The 17,602-nt window shown below is 52.8% G+C and overlaps 1 protein-coding gene across 2 annotated transcripts in view; it reads left to right on the top strand.

Moving 5' to 3' along the window:
- Positions 1 to 17,602, top strand: part of MOB2 (MOB kinase activator 2) — a 61,996-nt gene that overhangs the window by 3,563 nt on the left and 40,831 nt on the right. The window contains exon 1 of one of the 2 annotated variants that reach the window (XM_081282596.1): positions 2,279 to 2,386. The exons of the other annotated variant lie outside the window; for it this stretch is intronic. The gene's annotated coding sequence lies outside the window, so the exon portion shown is untranslated. Of the gene's footprint in view, positions 1 to 2,278; positions 2,387 to 17,602 lie in introns of those variants that run through there. 2 annotated transcript variants of the gene reach the window in all.

Here is a 17,602-nt window from a genome sequence, read left to right on the forward strand (position 1 = left end):
TTTTAAAGACCGTCTGTGTTGTGCATACCAGTGGTTTGTCCTTTTTGCTGCCACATGAGATCGCTATGTGGAGGCACACACATTATGCTCCTCCATTCACCCGTGGATGGACCTCTGGGTTGTGTCCACTCTGCAGTCATGATTGATGCTGTTGTGACTCAGCCCTTCGTGGCAGTGAGCCTGGCCTCTTCCTCAGCTGGGGTCTCCTGGGTCCCAAACTCTCTGGCTGCCCTGAAGGGCTCCAAGATCAGTGCTTTCAGGTTCTCAGACTGGCAGAGGAGGGCAAGGACGTGCAACAGAAGCATGGCGGAGGTAGTGAGGAGGGCGCATAAGGATTTTCCAAGGAGACACGAGGAGCGCTGTGTCCAGGAAGCCAGAATAGCCGTGCAGAAGCATGCTGGAAGAGGGCCATGCAGCCAGGCTGCCCAGCAGCCAGCCAGTCCTTTGCAAGCTGTGATCGCAGAAGCCCATCTTTCTATAGGGCTCTTGGGCTGGGTTTGCAGAGGTTTCTGTTGAGAGGATGTTGTTTTTGGATTCCCTTTAAAGAGGAGAGTGGTCACCAGGGCTGTGTGCACCAGGACACCCTCAGCAACACTTCATCTCTCTTGTGTCCTGCTTGGAGCATCCCCTAGAAGTCTCCACACCAAATGTCCTTGTAGCAGTAGGAAATGGGCATGGTGTGTGCCTGTTGGAGGTGCCACAGGAAGGCTCTGCTGTGCAGGGCTGGTAGGCAGTGGCAGCGTGAACCAGTGCATGCATGTCAGGCACCTGTGAGGCTGGTGTTTGCCCTTCACAGGGACTCTACCCACTACCTGCTTGGCAAGGCTTCTTCCCAGGGTCTAGGAAAGCCAATGCCCAGGATTGCCTGCCAGATCTTGCTAGCAACGTTGTGCTTAGGACTCCGAATGAGGTTGTGCTTGCCTGTAAAACTGAGGAGCTTTTATAAAAACAGGAGAGGCTGTGGTCTCTGCCATGGTCATCAGGTGCAGGAGGTGGATGTTGGATGCCCCGCATTTCCTGTGTTGTCCATGCAGTGGCCATGGAAACAAACACTCAAACCCCGCTTCCTGTGTTTGTGTAGATACTACTGTGTGGTACTGTGTGGGGTTCAACCTGAAGAGCCTGTGGAGGGTGAGCATACCCAGGCCCTTGTCTGCTCCTCTGCTGCTTCTGGTTGGCTGCTGGGGGCATGCTGGGGAGTTGCAGAGGGATGGCCTGTTTCCTGGGGGGATCCCTGTGCCCAGCCTCCTGCCGCTGCTCCAGGAGAGAAAGTGGTGCACATTGTTCTTGCCTGTCTGGGTAGAGGTGCCTCCTATTCTTTGCCTGCCTCGTGTTTGTTGTTCTTTCTGCACAGGATTTATGTAGCCGGGGCACACCCGCAGTGCTCACTGCAGTTCTGTGGGACAGTGCCTGGAACACGGAAGTAGAAACAATTGAACAAAATGAAATGTGGACGCTTCAGGAGAGAAGGAGGAGGTGCTGGCAAGGCGTCCGGGCCATGTGTGTCTGCGGCCCCTCCAGAGGGGTGTGGGCCCTACATCTCTGCCCTGGACCTTGCTGTGCACACGTTCCTCTCTCCTGGTTCCTTCTCTTCAGGGTTCTGTCAGAATGCACAGCTACCTGGCTGCGTGGTTTAGCCATGGTTCCCTGTGGTCCTTGGTGGACATTCCCTGGGGCAGCAGGGATACAATTAAGTCCACATCACATGTTTGTGTGCTGTGGTTGAGCTTGTAGCTGCCGGGTTGGGTGGTGGTGATTTGGGTGAGCTTGAGCGTTTTGGTGTGGCAGGAGGACAGGGAGCACCCACAGAGGTGGACAGGGGAGGCAGCAGATCTGGAGGCAGGAGAGGAGGTCTGTACTCTCCTTGTTGCCTGTGTCCTTTTCAGGGTCAGGGGTTTTTCTTAGTTCCTTCAGTAGCACCCCTTCACTTCCCACCCCACCCTGGCACAAGGAACAGCCGTGGGAGCCCTTGGGGAATCTGCACTGTGACATTCAGCTCCTTACTTGCTAGCTGTGTCCCTAGTCTGGAAGGCCTGTATGTGCCAGGTGGCCCTGAGGAGCCAGATGCCTGAGCCTGGAGCTGCCCTGGGGGTGAGCCCAGGGGTGTAAAATTAGCTCAGGCGAAGTGTGAGCACGCTTGGCTTGTCCCTGTGGGGTCTGGCTCTGCGTGGCTTTGGCCGGGTCCCCTCCTCCACAGAGGCTGCTGTTGCTGACAGAGCTGCTTTAGGTCTTCTCCCAGCCACCTGTCTTCCCACTCCACGGTCTGCTCTCTTGGGGCCATGTGTGGTAAGCTGGGTGCCAGGTGACAAGCAGTAAGTGGCATTGGAGATATGAGACTGTGTAGCCAGTGTGGTTGAACTGAGTGGCCCCTGTGTCCTGTGCTGTGGTAAGCAGAGTTGAGGGGCCCGCCCAGGGGAGCCTCCCTGCTGTTGGGGGTAGGGAAGTAGGGATGGGAAAGTCCTGAGAGGTCCCCGAGGATGCCATGAGATTGCGAGAGGTGGCTGTCTGCCACCTCCCCAGGCCACTGTGAACTTGGGGACTTGTTTATATTCTGTATTTTACAGTTGAGTGTGGTCTTTACTATTTTTGATGAGTGGGTTGTCCCTAATTGAGCCAGGGGACTGCGTTCACACTGGCTCCTGTGGAGCCAGCGCCTTGCTGCACTTCCTGCTGGCTGTGGAGAGGCAGGCGTGCGTGCGGAGCGGGGGCTAGGCCGTAGACAAGAGAGCAGGGAGCCTAAGCATGGCTCTGGGGTGACAGCCAAGGTCCTGTTGGGCTCATCTCTGGCGACTGTCCTAGGAGAGTTGTGGATTGACCAGATGCATCAGTGGTGCCAGTACCCAGGCTTCTATTTACTATTTACTTTTATTCTGGTACTGTCATTTTTCTATGGTTTTTAACTGGTGCATTATATTCATACGTAACAGTGGGGTTTATTGTCATATATTTATACATGCATACAAAACAATGATAGAATTTGGCCAGTATCACTCCCCAGCACTCCCCCTCCCTCCTTTTCTCCACCCCTAATCCCTTTCCTCTACTGATCTCCCTTTGATTTTCATGAGACCCTCAGCCCCCACCTTTCTTTTCCTTTTTCCTCTCTAGCTTTCGCATAGTAACCAAGTTTTAAAAAATGCGATATGAGCTGGGCGCAGTGGTGCATGCTTGTAATCCAGTGGCTATGGAGGCTCTGAGACAGGATTGTGAATTCAAAGCTAGCCTCAGCAAGGTGAGGCAGTAAGCAAATTTTATTTATTTGTAAATAAAATACAAAATAGGGCTGGGGATGTGGCTTAGTGGTTGAGTGCCTCTGAGTTCAATCCCTGGACCCCTTCCCGTAAAAGATGCAATATGAAATAATATGAAATATAATAAACCAACAAAGACCCCCTGATGTTAAATGGGAAATATTATAAACTTGCAATTTTATATAGTCATCTCTTGGTATCCCTGGGAGGCTTGGTCCTAGGACCCTGGAATACCAAACCTTTCAAGACTGAGTTCCTTACATAAAGGTGTTTATTCGCATAGAACCTATGCAGGCCCTCCTGTGTACTTAGTCATCTCTAGGTGATTTGTCATGCCTGACACAAACTAACTGCTGTGTAAATAGCGTTGTTTAGGAAATAGTGATGTTTACATATTAGGCTGGTGAATCCAGTGGTAGATCTCCCAGGTATAAGGGCTGACAGGAAGTATGTGTTTCCTGGCCCTGTTTCTGTGCACGTGTGCAGAGCACCGTGGGTCTGCCTCAGCTCAGCTTGTGAACTGCGACAGCCAGGGCCGGCGAGTCCTCCCCACATGCCATGTTGTCTGTCATCGGCTGTGTCTTTGAAGCAGTGGTGGGTCTGGGCAGAAAGCACAATTTTACACTCTTTTTTCTCTCTCTCCAGTGCTAGGGATGGAACCCAGGCCTTGCACATGCTAGGCAAATGTTCAGGGAGTTCAAGCTGGCTCAGGGGTTCCACTCCCAAAAATAAAACACCAGCTCCATGAGGTTGCAGGTCAGTGTGCCACAGGGGCAGGGGCAGGGGCCCTGCTGTGGCTCTGCACACACGTAAATCTCTAGCGTTGGCGTGGCTCTGAGGCCCTGACTGGGGCGAGGGTGGGCTCCTGCTCGTGGGCTCCTGCTCGTCAGCCTCCTTGGAACACCCTAACTCAGGATTCTTCTCTCAGGCTCCAGCCCCCACCCTCAGGTTGCTCCTGTGCTGCCTCCAGCAGTGGGGGGCTGGCAGGCCTGGAGGACCTTGCTACAGGGCTTCTCCATGGGAACTTGGGTCTGCTCCAGGCCTCTGTCCCCGTGGAGCAAGGGTCCCCCCAGCTGGAGTAGGCTCTCCAGCTCCGCTCTAGGACTCTTCACACTCTAACGGTCACAGGGCTTGCGTAGATAGTTATGAGCAGTACTCACTGTTTTAGGAATTAAAAGTGAGGGATGGGGTTGTGGCTCAGTGATAGGGTGATTGCTGAGCACACACAGGGCACTGGACTGGGTTTGATTCCGGCACCACATTAAAACAAAATAAAGGTATTGTGTCTATCTACAACTAAAAAAAAAAAATTAAATTGAAAAAATCTCTAATTGGTTTAGAAAGGATGAGAACCCAGAATATGTTAATATTAATTTTTAAGTAAAGAGTAACTGTTTTCTGGAATACAAATAGTGAGCAGAGGAATGGCATTGTTTTTCTCAGAGCTGGATTCAGGTCAGCCTTGTTGATTGTCTTGTGGTCTTGTACCTTGTGGAGCTCTGCACAAGCTCAGGGGGCATGATGGTGAGGGACACTGTGTGCTTGCGGTACTGCCCAGGGTCCCCTATGGGCCTGGACCCTGCTCGGGCACTGTCGCTCTCAGGCTCTTGGTGCTGGGCCTCCACCAATAGAGCTGCAGTGGGTGCGCTGGAGGATGAGAGCCTTGCCTCCACAGCTTTTTGTTGGTCAAGGAATCAGAGCACCCGGATTTGGGGGCAGGAGTGGAAGAGGACAGCCTGCTTCTTGACAGGGCACTCAGGGGCAGTGGAGGTACAAGTGGGGATGGAGTGCCAGTGACAGTTCTCAGCCTTCCAGAGCGGGTGAGGCGTCAGGAGAGGGTGCAGGCAGACTGATTCCTCTGCATGACAGTGTGGAGAGTAGGGTTCAGGGCCCAGCTGGGCAGCTTGTGTGCTTCCCTTGAAGTGACTGAGTTGGACCTTAGCAGCAGGGTCTGGAGGCTGTGAGAGTCCTCATGGTGGGTTGAGTGTTGTGCAGTCGTAGGTACCCTTAAGCTGAGGGGGAGAACTCATTTCTGTTCTTGTCCATTGCTACGGTTGCCTTGATATCTACTTATTTCAGAAAGGCTGCTTACACTGGAAGTGTGGGCCCTCAGAGGGTGAAAGTGACAGCTGGACTTTAGCCCTCCACACATCATCCCAGACCCCTGAAGTGTGCAAGGGCTGCCTTTCTGATATGCCTGGAGTTGCCTGGTGGGATATGGGCCTAGGCAGCCAGCACTCAGGCCTGGGTGCTCCCCCAGGGCAGCTCTGCCTTTCCTCTCCACCCTGTGAAGGGCAGTGTGCAGCCAGATGTGGGCCCCCTGCTCTGCTTGCACCCATCCTCGCTGAGCTGACGGCTTCATCTCCCCTGGAGCCAGTCCCACACAGGCAACACTGGTTCTTGAGAGCAGACAAGTCATGATCACAGTACCTTGACTCTGCGCCACCTGCTCTTTTGGGGCAATTGCGGAGCTGTCTTGGCTCTTGGGTCCTCACCCCTTACAGAAGCCTGGGCTGGAGGGCCGGCCCGTTGTGTGAGTGGCTACTTTGAGCACTGCCGAGGTGGTGCCTCTTTCTAGTGGAGTTCTGTAAAGGATCTGCTTCAAGGAGATGGCCAGGCAGAGAGTGAGGGGGCTATCTGGGTTCTCACTACCTGGTCCCGTCCCTGAGTGGAGGTTGCATCTGACCCCAGTACTTGTGTGGATGCTGGAGGGCTGCTGAGGCCGACCTAAGTACCTGCCGCCCTGTGTCCCCAAGCACTATGGCCAGGCCTTCTTACCTGGGGCCACTCTTCCACCTGTCACTCTGGGAACTCTCCTTGTGTGCCTCACAGGACACAGTTGCACCGCATATTCAAGCATCAGCACCCGTGGGAGCGGCACAGAAGCACCAAGGCAACTGTGGTGAGCCAAGTGTGCGTCTGCGCTCGCCCCAGCCTGCCTCTCCCAGGGGCTTGCCTTATTCTTTGGTTGAGTGTTTTAGAAGGACCATCCCTCTGCCTGCCTGCAGCAGGCTGGCTTACTCCCTTCCCCTGGACAACACCTGTCCCTGCCCCCCTCTGTTTGTCTGGCTGGAGGCTTCCCCACAGAAGTGCCCTGCATTCTGCTGACAGCAGTGCTGCCCTGTGCCTCCCTGTGGTGACTTTGTGCTGCCTTCAGCCTGGCCTTTCAGGCCCTCTGCAGGCAGATCTGCTTCCTCTGTCCTGCTTGGTCCTGTCAGCATGGCTCCCCAAAGGACATGCAGCCTCATGGTCCATGCCAGGCCCTTTACCCCTTCCCAGCTCCTTTGGGAGCCCTGACTGCCTCCTGACCGCCTCTTCTTCCCTGATTTCTAAGCAGGTGTGACGCGTGCCTGCCCTGCCTTTAGTTTCCTCCCTCTGCTCTTCTCCTGCCTTCCTTCCTTCCCTCCCTCCCTCAGCATTTTTTGAGGTCAGGTCTGTGACCAGCAGTGCAGGGCAAGGCAGTGAGGCCCATGAATGGACGTCTGCTCTGAGCCCTCCTGTCCACAGTGCCCTCTGAAAGGAGGCACCTCACTTTGGAATGGGGACACGTGCGCATGTTGGATGCTTGGCCCTTCCCTTAGGGGCCGGCCATCTGTCTGCCTGGGAAGCAGTGCTACCCTTTGTCCTGGCCAGTTTCTGTCAGGGTTGCTGGAGGGCGTGAGGAAGAAGTGTTTATCCTCTGCCATGTGCTTGTCTTTGCTCCTGAACTGCTTCTGCGCCCGGTCAGTTTGTGCGCCTGCAGACTGCCCTGGGATTTTCCTCCTGCGTTGTTCTTGTCCTCCCACGACGAAGGCTAGCGCCACCACCATGCCACAGCCTGCAAATAACATCCAATTCACGTGCCTTCGAAGGGTGGGAGGCTGTGGGGACACTGGTGGGTCCTATTGGATGGGGCTGGCAGCTCAGCTTGATGCCTTGACTCTGTTGAGCAGTTGTTTGGGAGGACCAGGGTGTCTGAGGGAGACTCGGTGGGCAGAGGCTTGGCTCCAGCTGGCAGCAGGTGCAGCTGTCCTTTTCAGCAGGCAGCTGCTGACCTACTCTGATGGGCTGCTGGACCGGAGGCTTTAGGTGGGATTTGGCCTTCTCAATGCCCTTGGGCTGCCCTCAGTTCCTCTGGGAGATGGGAGGAGCTGGTGGTCACTACCCAGTACCAGCTACTCATTAACTAGAAGCTGCTAAAACAAATACGCCTCCCGGGCAAGGCTGCTCCCTACCTGGTCAGGCTGTCTCCCCATTAGGTCAGCCTGCGGGCTGAGGGGTCCAAGTGAGAGGATTCAGTGGGCAAGACAGGCATCCAGTTTTGTGCATCATTGGGCCCTAGGGCCAGGTGCCATCTCTGGCCTCTTTGAGTGCCCACCGCATAGGGCTTGGCCTGACAGATTTGTGACTTGGGGAACTGAGATCCACTGGCTTTCAGGCTGGAAGTGTCACCTTGTCAGGGCACGGCGAGACAAGGAGATGTCTTGGAGAGAGGAGCTGGGATGGTTCCTTGTTTAGGAAGAGTTCCTGTGCCCCAGGCCCAGATCTGAAGGACTGTGCTTTCTGCACAGCCTGGACTGATCTGCTGCAGCACTGCGGGATGCCAAGAAGCTGCCGCGTCCTGGGGGGTGAAGGAGGAAGGGGCCGTGCTGGCCAGCAGCCTGCTCTGGTGTTTTAAGAAGTCCCACTGGCGACTCTGCACTTTGCTGTGTGGTCAAGCTGCTGTAGGGGCTGCTTATCTCTTGCATGTGTCTGCATTGCCCACAGCCTGATGGACCCTGCCGTGTTCCTTGGCTGCACCTCCCAGCAGACCCCATGGGCTTCACCAGTGAGTGAGAACTCAGCACAGGCCAGCAGTCCTAACGAGGGAGGGACACACAGGAGCGGGTGCCACCAAGCCAGGCCCTGTACAGCAGAGTGGCGGGCACTGTGGGCTCAGCAGCAGGATACCTGGTGCGCTGGCTTCATCTGGGTGAGTGCTTTTGCAACGGTGTCCGGTGGGTTGGCTGGTGAGGGTGTAGTGGTCAGGGCAGAGTCCTGCTGCTGGCCCTGGCAGGTAGCCTCCACAGCACCCCTTTTCACTGACTGCTTTCTACCTGTGGCACAGGAATAAGCTGTTTTCTTTGCCTGCGGAGGGTGGGGCAAGCCAGTCCCTGCAGGGCTCCCAGCACAGCACCAGCACCAGCACCTGTGGCCAGGAAGGAAGGTGAGGTGGCCATTGTTACTGTTGCTGTGTTTCATGTTGATGTTTAGGACAGAAGGGAAGGTGCATAAGAGAGGCCACCAGGGCCTTCCACTGTGTTGGTACAGGAAGGGGCAATTTCAGGAAAGATGCCACCAGTCTTGGGTGGAACTGGGTCCTTTCTGGCAGCTTAGAAAGACAGATTTGCAGTGTGAGTTCCCTCAAGAGTCTGCATTGTGTCTGTGTAGACATGCCATTTCCTGGTGGTCCATGCGCTGCTGTCAGAGGGACCGGGAGAGGCCAGCCTAATGACACTCCTCCACCCCATGCTTGCTTCCTTGCCCTCCAGCCTGTGTACCCCCGCTTCTCTTCCCACAGCCTGCTGTGGGGACACACTCAGGACCCTCCATTGCACTTGTGGAATGCTAATGAGTGTGTCTCGAGTCTTGTGCACATGACACCGGAACAGGACAAGGTCTTGTCTTGTGGGACTTGGCATTACATGTCCATCACAGAAATAGGAAGCATAGAAAAAGAACAGAAAGCAAAAAGCAAACCATCCCATTACCAGGGACAGTTATTCTGAACTTTGAGCTAAAGCTGTGTCCTACAGCTTACCGTATCCTACAGCCAGGAAGCAGTCACGGGGTGTAAGATGCTTGTGTCCCCGCCAGGAAGACTGGAGGGGAGGCCTGTCTAGTCCAGGCTATTGTGCAGCTTGCATTCCAGGAGGTGACAGTCTGGCTGCACTGGGTGGGCCCATAGCTGCCCACCTCCAGTAGGCTCCTCCCGTGCTCTGGGTTGAACAGCTCTCATGTGCACATGGCAATGTTCCAGGCCGTCCAGTTGTCCAGCCCACATTTGGGAGTCATGTGGGTGGAATGGCACACAAGCACAGGGCTGGTAAGGGAGGTCTGCTGACAGCGCCTGCCCATCTCACATCTGCCTCTTTGTGCCCAGTGTCCTCCCTGCCCCTGCCAGCACAGCAAAGCAAATGGGATGGGACGGACTGAGGCTAGCACACGGTGGTCTAAGGCATCGCCTTGGCTGTCCCACAGATCAGGCCACAATGTTCAGTGTCCGGAGCTGTGACGTGGGTTATTGTGTCAGGTCTGGGTCTCCCTCACTGCCTCTGCTGTGTGAGCATAGTGGTCCCTGGCTGGCAGGCAGGGACTGTGCCTGCAGCCATTGCAGTACAAGCTGCATTTGCTTAGGGGAGGAGGGGCTCCTTGTAAGCTTTCACCATGTTCCTGGCCCTGCAGGCAGTGAGGGTGCTGGGCTCAGGTGTTCTGTGTACCTGCAGGTGTGGTGGGGTGTAGTGGGTTGTGGTGTAGGGCTGCTCCTGCGGTGCTGTGCTTTGGTCCTCTTGGGACAGAGGAACCACCTCTGGAGTGCCCCACCCAGCCTGGTGATTCCAGAGTCAGGTAGCCCTGCCCACAGCCACAGTCTCTACATTTTTTCTGGGGCTTTGTTTTTAGCCAGTGGCCCAGGGGTGTGATCAAGAGGCACCCAAAGCTGTTCCCAGGCTTGTCAGTGCTCCCTGCTGACTCTGCTGTCTTCACAGCCAGGTCCTCCCATCCCAGACAGGTGGGAAAGGGTAGGAAGTCCTGGGCCCTTGCCCTTCTGAACGTTGGTGTTACTTGCCAGGTGCAGTTGATGGGACGGGAGCACTGTTGTGGGTAGTTTTTCTGTCTGTCTTCTTTGTATATGTGTGTGTGCATGCTAGGCAAGTGCTCTACCACTGAGTTCTATCCCCAGCCTAGCACTGCTATTTTATGTCATTTCTGATAAAAAAAAAAATAATATGTTCCCTGAAATGACATTTGTAGGACTCTAGAGCAATGATCAAACCCTTTAAGATAAGGACCCTGGCCATGTCCCTGGTGAGAGAGACTAGGGTTGCACTGTGTCCTGAAGCCCTGGGCCAGCTCCTGGCTGTAGGGTCTGATCCAGAAGCCTGTTGGTTTCCTGGGCTGACCCACCTTGTGGCCCCTTCCTCTTAGGAGAGGTGCCTAAGGCAGAGGGGATCTGTGTCCTGGTCATTGACTTGAACCCTCCACAAAGCCATCATAGAAGAGACTGAGCCTGTCATCCTCCTACTTAGCAGACCCTCTGGCAGACTCTGTTGCCTGTGGGATGAAGTCCAGATCCATCTCCCTGCAGCCTCACCCCATGTGCTCAGCCGTGCTGCAGCCTGGCTAGCCCTCTCTCGGATGTCCCTTCTTCTACTAGCTCACCTGGCCTGTGCTCCATCGCGTCCTCAGCCTTGGAACTTCCATTTGCCTACCTGACTTCTGCACAAAGACTCTGCATGACTTCTCTGGCTGGCTCTTGGGTACCTCAGTTCCAGCCCCTCTGTGCCAGTAGCCTTGGGACCTGGACAGATGGGGCAGGTGGAGCTTTCCAGTCACCTGAAGGAAGTTGTCTTGGTGTGCCCCTCCTCTTCTTCCCCGGCCCTGGGGGAGGACACAGCAGCCATGCTGGCTGAGCTGCAGGAAAGTCCTCAGTAATGTCAGGGAGGGGGCTCTGTCCTGCAGCTCATCTGGCTCTAGCCCAAAGTCAGCATGAGGTGTGTGGCCCAGGAACACATCTGTGCTGATTCAGCGGAGAGCATACCACCTGTGGGCCACATGCCCCTTCACCAACTCTGAGAAACTTGCAGATTCTGGCCTAGACCTCAGTTAGTCTCAGTGTCGTGAAATTACTTGAACTCTGTTCCTTCCTGACCAAAGCAGCATTAAACTGGAAATTGACAGAGGTAGTAGTAACTCCTTAGGCTTAGACATAAGGAATCACATTTCTTTCTTTTAATTTTTAAAAATTTTTAGAGCGTTATAATTATACATAGTATTTGGGTTCATTTTGACAAAACGATATACATGCAAGGCATTTGATTTCAGTTCCCATTCCCCCCTTCCCTTTCCCCTCCCTCTTCTCTCCCCCTTCCCCCATAGCCTTTCCTCCTGTTGATCTTCCCTTCACAGCTTTATCTATTTAAGTTTGATTGTTTTTTTATTCATATATGTGTATGCACACACACATATGTATGTATACAGGTGAAATTCTTTTTGGTACGTTCATGTAGGTGTGCGACCAGCTCTTGTTGACTCCATGCTGTCTTTCTACCCTTTCCCTTGCTTCCTCCCTTCTTGTCCTCCTTCCTCTACTCCCATGATCTCTCTCAGATCTTTAAGATATCCACTCCCCTCCCTACCACCTTCTTTCCCTTATTTTACTCTGGCTTCCACATATGAAAGAGAACATTTGGCTCTTGATTTTCTGAGTTGAGTCTGGTTTATTTCTCCTAAAATATTCTCTCGATTTCCATTCATTTACCAGCAAATGCCAGTATTTTTTTCCTTTTTTTATGGCTGAGTACAACTCCACTGTGTTTATATACCACAGTTTCTTGTTCCACTCATCTGTTTTTGGCTTCTGGGTTGATTCCATAATTTGGCTACTGTAAATTGTACTGCTCTAAATATTGACGTGACTGTGTCACTATACTATGCTGATTTTAGTTCTTCTGGATAAATACTGAGGATTGGGATAGCTGGGTTGTATGGTGGACCCATTCCTAGATTTTTTGAGTAATCTCCACACTGCTTTCCATAGTGGATGTACTAATTCACATTTCTTCCCGCAAAGTATGAATGTACCTTTCCTCCCACATCCTCTTCAGCATTTATTATTGTTTGTGACTGTTAAAATGAAATCTTGATTTTGATTTGCATTTCCCTAAATTTTTAGAGAAGTTGAACATTTTTTCATATATTTGTTGGTCATTTCTATTTCCATTTGAGAAGTTTCTACTTATTTCTTTGGCCCATTTATTAATTGGGTTATTTGTTTTTTGGCATCAAGTTTTTTGAGTTCTTTATATATTTTGAATATTAATCCCCTGTTAGAAGAGTAGCTGGCAAAGATTTTTTTTTTCATTCTGTAGACTCTCTCTTTAGTCTCTTAATTGTTTCCTTTGTTGTACAGAAGCTTTTTAGTTTGATGGCTTCCCGCTTATTGATTTTTGGTTTTATTTTTTGAGCTTTAGGGGTTTTGTTGAGGAAGTCCGTGCCTGCACCTATATGATAGAGTATTTGACCCTATGTTTTCTTCTAACAGTTGCATGGTTTCTGGTCTAATTCCCAAGTCTGTGATCACTTTGATTTTACTTCCATGCAAGGTGGGAGATAAGGATTTAATTTCATTCTTCTGAATGGGATATCCAGTATTCCCAGTTCCATTTGTTAAGAAGGTCGTCTTTTCTCCAGCATGCATTTTTGGCACATTTATCAAGAATCAGATGTTGTAAGTGTTTGGGTCTGTCTTGGTGCCTTCTGTTCCATTGGTCTTCACATCTATTTTGATTCTAGTACCATGCTGTTTTTGCTACAGTAGCTCTGTAGTATAATTTGAGATAGAGTATTGTAATGCTTCCTTCATCGCTGTTCTTGCTCAGGATTGCTTTGGCTGTGCTGGGCCTCTTGTTATTCTTCCAAATGAATTTTAGGAGTGCTTTTTCCAGTTCTATGAAGAATGTCATTGGTATTTTGATAGGGATTTCATTGAATCTGTATACTGTTTTGGTAGTCTGGCCATTTTAATCATATTAATTCTGACTGTCCATGAGCATGGGAAGTCTTTCCATCTTCTGAGGTCTTCAATTTCTTTCTGTAGTTTCATTTTAGAGGTCACTATAGAAGCACACTTCTGAGTAACTGGTGGGACAAAGACTTAGAAAATGGCTTTCACTGAAAGATAACACAAGTATTGCAAGACTTGCCAGATGCAGATAGACCAGAGCAGTTTTGAGCCTTCAGCGTGCCTTTGACAAACCATGTGGTGGGAGGAGGAGGGAGATGGTGCTTGGCCAGCCAGACAGGAGGGGAAGCCTCAAGGAGAGATGTGTTAGGCCAGAGGCTGATTCTGTGAAAACAGGAATTAAGTGAAAGATGTCAATGAGACTGAGAGAGAGGAGAGGGAGAGAGAGATGCTGACTGCAAGCCTTGATGAGCCATGCCGGGTATCTGTCGGTATTTAAAAACTCTGGATTTTAAATTTAAGCCTCACAGCATAGAAAGAAGAGCTGAACCAGTGGAATGCAGTGCCAGGAGTGTCCAGTATGTCCTCTGGCAAAGTCCTGTAGAAAACACTGGACTAGAAAAGAGTAATGGAAGATGTCCTCTTCGTGTTGTTCCATATTGGTTGCATGTCAGGAGGGTAATATTTTAGATCTTTGTGTTAAATAAAATACATCAAAATCAATTTCACCTTTTTTTTTTTTTTTTTTTTTTTTTTTGCTGCTGCTGCTGCCACAGCTGCTTTTTTCCCCCCTTTTTTCCTTTTTTTTTTTTTTTTTTTTGGTACTGGGGATTGAATTTGGGGCACCTAACTTAACCACTGAGCCACATCCCCAGCCCTTTTTATTTTTAATTTTGAAACAGGGTCTCACTGAGTTGCTGAGGCTGGCTTTGAACTTGTGATCCTCCTGCCTTAGCTTCCCAGGCTGCTGGGATTACCAGCTTGCACCACCACACCCAGCTTCTTTGACTTCGTAAATGTGGTGATTGAAAGTTTAAAATTATACCCATGGCTCACATTATGGTTTGCATCATATTTGGGGGGCAGGGATGGCACTGTTTGAGATCTTGACCCTTAGATTAAGAAAAGTTTTCTTAATTAGGACTGGAAAGTACTAACATACAGGAAAGGATGAATGGTTTGGTTTACATTGAAGTTGAGCAGCTCTGGTCATCAGATGCTGCCTTTTAGAGAGAGAAGCAGCCCCTGGGGGGTGAGACCCAGGCCCAGTACTCCCAGCAGGAGCCAGTGCCTTGGGAAGTGGGAAGGGGCTTGAGCAGCCATTGAGAGGCCTTGCAGATGGCCCTGGCTACATGGAGGTTGAGCCAGGGAAGCCTGGAGACACAGACCCCGTCCGCACGTGCTGATGGCCGTTTGGTGTGGGTGGGGTGTGTGGGGAGCCTTGTAGGAACAGCTGGTGCAAGGGCTGGGGAAATGGAGGGAGGAAGAGGGCCATCAGTTCCCAATCCTGCTACCCTGAGGGTTAGCACCTCAGTGCCTGTCCCTAAATGGGGGCCTAAGGGGCAGGGGCAGCGCTGTTCTCTGGAGGCCCCACTCACCTTGAGGTACACTAACAGGCCAGTGTCTGAGACCATGGGATGGCCCCTTCCTTGGCCATGGGAAGACAGTGGGACTGAGGAAGGAGAAAAGATGTTCAGGGAGCTTGGTGACTGTAACTGACCCTGGTTCAGTGCAGAGAAGGCCCTGAAGCCATAGGTAGCCCCCAGATAAATGCACCTGGACGTAACCATCACAAACCAGGCTTCTCTGGGAGAGGCTCCAGAAGCAGCCTTTGTGAGTGTGAGCGAGTCAGGACTTGCCCTTCCTCTCTGCCAGCTCAGTGGCGCCTGGCTCTGAGCTGTCCACAGGGCGGCAGTCTCCTTGCTGCCTGTTGGAGTCAGGGCTCCGCCCTGCGTTGCCAGTGTTGACAGTTGTGTTGAACCCGCTTTGACTGCGAGACGGAAGTGCTGACAGCAGTTTCTAGAGCAGCCCAGCCTCTTCCTGAACTCCTGGTTTTGGTGTGAGTCTTATTATGCCCTGGAGTTCACGCCAGTCTTCGGGTTTCCCCAGCCCGGCAACAATCAGACGTACCTCACAGGGCTTACCAGGGCTTACCCTTCCCCAGTAGTGGCTTGTCCCTCTGACGTATATCCTATGTCTCTGTCCAGTACCAGAGTCCTTCTTCTCTGCTCTTCTACTTGGGTGGCCAGAGGCTGCCAAGAAAGGACTCAGATTCATATCCCTACCTTTCATTCCCATCCAGCTACATGCTGGGTGTCCTCCCAATGTAGTATTTGCCTGTGACAGCTCTTCTTTCTCCTGGGCTCCATGTGCTGGCCTTCCCCTGGGAAGCCAGGCCAGTCAGTTCTTGGGTTCTATGTCCCAGCGCTTCACTGGGGCTGGTGCCCAGTGGGTGAGGGCTCAGTGAGGATGGAGGACTACGTGGACGTGGGCACTGATGCCCCTGGCCTCACATGCCTTCCCCAGTTCTGGCTCTTCCCATGTGCATAGCTTGCCTATAGCTCAGGACATCTGGTAGGAGGTTCTGCCTAGCCACTTGTTTGGAGGAGCTCCCCAGCATGTCCAGGGGAGCTGGGCAGGCTCTAGTAGCTAGACTTAGTGCACATGGCTCCTGGGTCTGGCCTTGGCAGTTGATTCCTGAGGCTGCCTTCTTCATGCATCCTTGTGAAGGAGAGGAGGGGTTGTAGAAATGGCCCTGGCAGGAACCCTCCGCAGAGGTTAAGCATGACTGGTGTCCCAGGGCACCAAAGAGACCACGTTGTAAGAGGAGCTGCGGCCTGTAGCAGGCATGCTGTGCGAGAGCAGCTTGGGACCATGGCACCTCCCCACTGGCACTGCCCCTTGCCCTGCCCCTCCTGATCAGACACTTCCCTGTGGTCACCATGCTGGTGAGAGAGATGCAGACCTGCTTGGGCAGAGCAGACAAGCAATAATGCCACTCTGGCCACTTCCACCTCCCACACCCTGAGAGTCTGTCCAGTGTATGATGGGACAGGCCATGCCAGGTTCTGGCAGCAGCCGTGGCTGAAAGGGAGTCCCATCCAGAGTGCAGCGCCTGGCACAAGTCTCCCTTTACACAGTGTTCCCAGGACCCACCTCGCCTCCTGGGCCAGGCTTGGACACAGGTTTTCATTCATTCTGTGTTTTTCTTCTCCCTGGAGAGGGAGTGAGCAGGCGCATCTTTCACTTCCCCGAGTTGCCCCAGCCTGGAGCCTGGGCACTTGGTCCCTGGCACTGTGGTCTGATGCTTGTGCATTCTGGGCTGGTCTGGAAGGAAGGAAAATGGGGCTCCTCCTGGGTTTACTCATTTCTTGATCCCTTCTCCTCTCCTGGGGTGGAGGTGGGTTGTACATCTGCCCTGTCTCATCCTCCCTTCTTTAGCCAGGCACCAGAAACCTGCTCCCACCACCTTAACCCCCCATCCTGTCCCGTGCTGAGTCCTCCAGTCCTGTCTCATGCAGGCATGTGCATAGCCAGGGGCCTCTGAGGACCCTAGTGGTTCCCTTTGTGGGAAACCTGCTGTGAGTCTGACTCTGCACAGCTTGAGACCTGGGTGCTGTGGCCTGCCATTGTGTCAGCATCCCCTGTAGCAGAGTCCCTTCTGGGAGCAAAAGGCACAGCAAGGCGGGCAGTGCCTAGAACCTCTCTAGAAAGATGCTCTTGGCCCACAACTCTGTGGCCGGGGCCAGCTGCCCATCTGAGCTTGAGGAGCCTTCCAGGTTTCCTGGCATCCAGAACTGCCCCAGGCTCGCTCATGGGACAGAGCTTCTGCTTGCCCGCCACCAACTTTGTCACCTGGGAGCACTGATAGCCCTGTCTATGTCCATATGGGTGCACCCATGTGTGCACCACTGCAGAGGGAGAAGCACTTCTCCCAGAACTGGCACCATCTCATTCATCCACAAGAAGGAGACTCTTTGGCTATTTCCAGAAACATGGAGGGCCTGGCCCTGGATGGTGTCCTGGGTGTCTGGAGGGTGGTGACAGGAGTCTTGGAAGGGCTGTTTTTGTGTGTGTGTGTGTGTTGAAGTGGCTTGTGAGGAAGGAAGGAAGTGGCAGTGACCTCATCTGTGCGGCTGGCTCTGAGGACAGTGCAGGCAGGGTGGCGCCACTGGGTCTGGAGGATGTGTGACTGTGTTGGCGGCGTGAGATTCATCACATGGTGTCCTGGGGTTCAGGAGAGCTTGTGTCAAGGTGTTCTGGCAGTGTGAGGCCCATCCCTGCCTCCTTCCTCCCTTCCAGGTGACTGCTCAGCTCTGCTTCCTCCCTCCCTGTCTCTCCCTCTCTGGCTCCCTCCCTCAGTCTGTTCCAGTGGAGACCCAGATTCAGCTCCGGGTTGCAGCTGGCCTGTGCTGCCTGTGCTGCCGCCAGGCCTCCCGAGCGCTTTGTTCTTTCCTTGTGCTTCTCTGTTGAGGAAGCCAGGTCATGCCCGTGTTTCGCCCCATCCGGACTGTGCTCTTACCATGTTTCTCTGTCCCTGGACTTACAGTGAGCCTGTACTTTGACAAGACCCAGAGCCCTTCACAAGTGTGGGTGCTTCCTCAGTATGAGATGGGCCACCTCTTCTGGGGACAATGTGAGTCGTTGCCCT

The sequence above is a fragment of the Spermophilus citellus genome (genome assembly GCF_964194105.1).
Source record: "Spermophilus citellus genome assembly, chromosome: 2".
Lineage (NCBI taxonomy): Eukaryota > Metazoa > Chordata > Mammalia > Rodentia > Sciuridae > Spermophilus > Spermophilus citellus.